The following is a 4,932-nucleotide window of genomic DNA, read 5'->3' as shown; positions in this document are numbered from 1 at the left end:
AGAAGACATCAATTAAAAGATTTATGATTTCATATTCATCTATTTTTTCAATTCTTTGTCCTTTCATTACCTATTATTTCTGTAGAATGTTTTTTTTTATATATCTTTAACATACAAAATTTAAAATTTCATGTTACAAATCCGTCGTGGTAAATAGCACTAAAGTGAAGTTTATACACTTAGCCTTTTTCAATGTAGCTTTTTTGTTATCTTTCATTTATTTTTTCTCTATTAGACTTCTTAATTTAGTTTTCTATGAATGTTTTATTGTCGTAAGTCTAAATATTTATTTGAGCTCAAATTAGCCACTTGTGACTTTATTGAAATATTGCTAACTATTAACCAAAGTTCAAAAGTTATAGTAAGTTGCTTAAAAAGAATTAATTTGAAACATCAAAATATGCCCTTTATTTGGTGTTTTTTAATTATATTATTAAAGATTTATTTATGATTTTTGTATTATATTATTCATTACATGTTGTTCACATATATGTTTTCATAGCATTTTAGTCGTTCTAACATGTCTATAAAAATTCAAATGGAACAAACGTGCAAAGCACGTGTCCAGAAACTAGTATTATTATAAATGGGAACAAAAAAGTTGAAAGTTGAAATACCAAAATAACCCTATATAGTTGAGTTACTACAATAATATCATTATATTATTATTATTGATTATTATTATTATTATTAAATAGTAATTTAAGTCCCATTTCCGTAATAATTGAAGTGCATTTATGAGTATTCCTTTTGCCATTATCATTGAGTTGCATTAACAATTTTTCTTCTTAATTGCTGAATTTTGAGCACTTAAAACAATTACCGTTTTAGATTAAAAAAACTTAAACATAAGAGCATATGAAGAGAGAGGTTAGAGCATATGAAGAGATCCATACAATATCAATATTTAATTGAAGAGAATACATGGTTAGATATCAAAATTTATTATTTTTCACTTCTTAATGACTTTAATTGCTAAACTTTTTAGCTTCTACAATCACATACATTCATTCACAACCTTTTATATACACAATTTCTCTCTTTATAAATTGAATAGAAAATATTAGTCCATTACATTTTATATTTTCACATCTTATAGTTTTTATGTAATCTTTTATTCATTGGTCATTTTTTTTCTAATTGATATATTGCTTTGTTTAATTAACTTCTTTCATTTTGTACGGATATATAGTGTTAGATATTTGCAATCTTGACAAATCATATAATTGAAGTAGTAATTTTTTTTTATCAATAAATATAGTGTATCCCACATGACTAAAAGAAAAATTTTTATCAATAGAATCAGAAATTCTTCAGCTTCTATTGATCTTGCAACCTTAGTTAAATGTTTTATCAGAAACATCATTTTTACCCTTTAAATATTGTATAATGCATCAATTATTCTAAAATAATTATATCATTTGAAATGTTTGGTATTAAATAACATTGGATACACATGCAACGTACGCGTTCGAGAACTAGTATTATTAAAAGTGTGAAGTTCCAAACCTCAAAGTTGAATTATCATTTTGTCCTTCACTTAAATATTTTTAAATATTTTTTTTAATGTACAAAATGTAAAAATATATTTTAATAACTAATTAAATAATCAATGTTATGTATTCAATTTAAATTATTCTAATTAAAATATAATGGAAGATAAAAAGTCATTCAAATGAATGAAATTGGTTACATTAATTTGCTAGGTGGAAGTTCAAACATTTCAAATGAAAAGTATTAAAAGAAACTATTATATGTTACAATCCCCAAAAATTTATTCTTCATCCCTAATTTGTATGTTTTCTCTTTCGGGTTTTCTTTTATCGACAATATTGTGTAGTTTAATTTGGTTTAGACAATGTAAGACTCTATCTTCCTCTCCTTTTTTACATAAAGTTCTTATGGTATGTTCTTTAGTATTTTGTATTCCGTCTAATATTTTAATTTTTTATTTATCATATAAATCATGCTCAATTTTTTAATTGTTGTTTAAGGATTTGATCTTTCACATGAAAACAAACTATTAAAATTTTGTTGTCACCATTTATGAGGTAGATTTTTAATTTCGGGGTTAAATATATGATGCTTTTGCAGGCAGTTGAATTACTTTGTTGCTTCTATTTTTCATGATAAGTATTGAATATGACTTCTTTAGTTGCTAAATAGATATTTAGTGTTTACCTTCGTTACTGTTAGAAACTTGAATTTATTATTTTTATAATTGAAGAATTTTTTATAATGTCTTTGTGGATTTTAAGAAGTTTATATTTGCTTCGTAAGAGTAACATACGCTTAAAAGTAGAAAGAATGTTAGACAAAAGATAGATGATCGTTTTACTTCTATATTAAATTAAAATGTTTAACTATTTAATAAATTCGATATTAAATAGTAACTCATCACATTAGTCATGAATCAACCACCATAATATCTATGAAATATTTTTGTATTGATTTCATGTTGGAGTAAATTATGAATTTTTTTGTTCTTTTGTAATCCAATTGGAAATATTTATGATTGTGTTTGTCCTCCGAAAAGAAAAAAATTGGATCTATATTATATGTAGTTTATATATATATATATATATATATATATATATATATATATATATATATATATATATATATATTCGTATTGATGTTCCACTAACTCTCCTTTAAATGAATATATAAAAAAAATCGGATCTATATTACTCTATATAGTTTTTTTTATATAAATATTTGTATTAATGTTCCAATAACTCTCCTATATGTAAATATAATAACTTTCACTGATTATTTTCATTGCTCTCTTCTGTTTATCTCTTTTTATTTGTTTTGTTTAATGTTTAGGTTTCTTTATTGTTTTTATTGTTTAACATTCTTTATATATATATATATATATATATATATATATATATTATCCCTAGACTTAATTAAAGTATCAAAAAAATATATTAAAAAAATCAATTTAATTATCCCTTTAAAATCCAAAAATGGTGAATTTGTGTAAATTAAATTAAGTATAGTCCAATTTCATTTGACTAATAGTTCATTTGCTTTTAATATGGCAATGTTGTAGGCTTATTATATTCTCTTTGGGTGTAGGTATAATGCATTAAGTTCAGAAATTAAATCTCTGTTTTTTTTTATAAAAAAAAGACCATCTCATAATAATTTAGGTCTTTTCAACTACTCCAAACATCTTATAATAATGTGAATCTCTTCTATTTCTCCTAACATCTCATAATAAATTTTTTTTTTCTACTACTTTTAAAATCACGTTATAAATAAGTCTTTTTGCTACTTCATTTGATTAAAATATTCACATTTTCTTGAGTCTTTTTCTCCACCATCTTCAACTTCATGTACTTATCAACCCCATCCTTACACCCACCCCACCTTCTTTTTTCTTTTTTTGCTTACTTTCTTAATTTTCATATATTTGAATCAATACAAGGTTCTATTACTTTTAACCACATTTGGATAGGTCATGATGCGATTCAATATATGTATCAATTTAGACTTTATTGTTTATGCATAATCGTTAGTTTCACAAGATAAATATTTTTTCATTACAATATGTAATTTTCTTTAAATTAGAGTACTATATATATGTTAGAAAAGTATTATACATATGTCATTTAATTTTATCATTTATCATAGAAGAATTGTTTTAAGTATTTCGGGATAAACGGGTGATGCGCATTCCCAGAGACTAGTATTATTATAAGTGGAAACAAAAAAGTTGAAAGTTGAAATATCAAAATAACTCTATATAATTGAGTTACTACAATAATACCATTATATTATTATTATTATTATTATTAAATAGCAATTTAAGTTCCATAACAATAATTTTTTTATATACCGCTAAAATGTTACCGTAATAATTTAAAGTGCATTTATGAGTATTCCTTTTGCCATTATCATTGAGTTGCATTAATAATTTTTCTTCTTAATTGTTGAATTTTGAGCACTTAAAACAATTACCGTTTTAGATTAAAAAACTTAAACATAAGATCATATGAAGAGAGAGGTTAGAGCATATGAAGAGATTCATACAATATTAATATTTAATTGAATAGAATACATGGTTAGATGTCACAATTTATTATTTTTCACTTCTTAATGACTTTAATTGCTAAACTTTTTAGCTTCTACAATTAAATACATTCATTCACAATCTTTCATATACACAATTTCTCTCTTTATAAATTGAATGGAAAATATTAGTCCATTACACTTTATATTTTCACATCTTATAGTTCTTATGTAATCTTTTATTCATTGGTCATTTTTTTCTAATTGATATATTGCTTTGTTTAATTAACTTCTTTCATTTTGTATGGATATGTAGTGTTAGATATTTGGCAATCTTGACAAATCATAAAATTGAAGTAGTAAATTTTTTTTACCAATAAATATAGAGTATCCCACTTGATTAAAAGAAATTTTTTTTATCAATAAATCAGAAATTCTTCAGCTTCTATTGATCTTGCAACCTTAGTTAAATGTTTTATCAGAAACATCATTTTTACCCTTTAAATATTGTATAATGCATCAATTATTCTAAAATAATTATATCATTTGAAATGTTTGGTATTAAATAACATGGGATACACATGCAACATACGTGTTCGAGAACTAGTATTATTAAAAGTGTGAAGCTCCAAACCTCAAAGTTGAATTACCATTTTGTCCTTCACTTAAATATTTTTAAATGTTTTTTTAATGTACAAAATGTAAAAATATATTTTAATAACTAATTAAATAATCAATGTTAAGTATTCAATTTAAATTATTCTAATTAAGATATAATGAGATAAAAAGTCATTCAAATGAATGAAATTGGTTACATTAATATGCTAGGTGTAAATTCAAACATTTTAAATGAAAATTATTAAAAGAAACTGTTATACTACAACTACACATTTTTCATTGATCCTATGAAGT

The sequence above is a fragment of the Solanum lycopersicum genome, chromosome 4 (assembly GCF_036512215.1).
Source record: "Solanum lycopersicum chromosome 4, SLM_r2.1".
Lineage (NCBI taxonomy): Eukaryota > Viridiplantae > Streptophyta > Magnoliopsida > Solanales > Solanaceae > Solanum > Solanum lycopersicum.
This window is presented reverse-complemented; position numbering follows the sequence as displayed.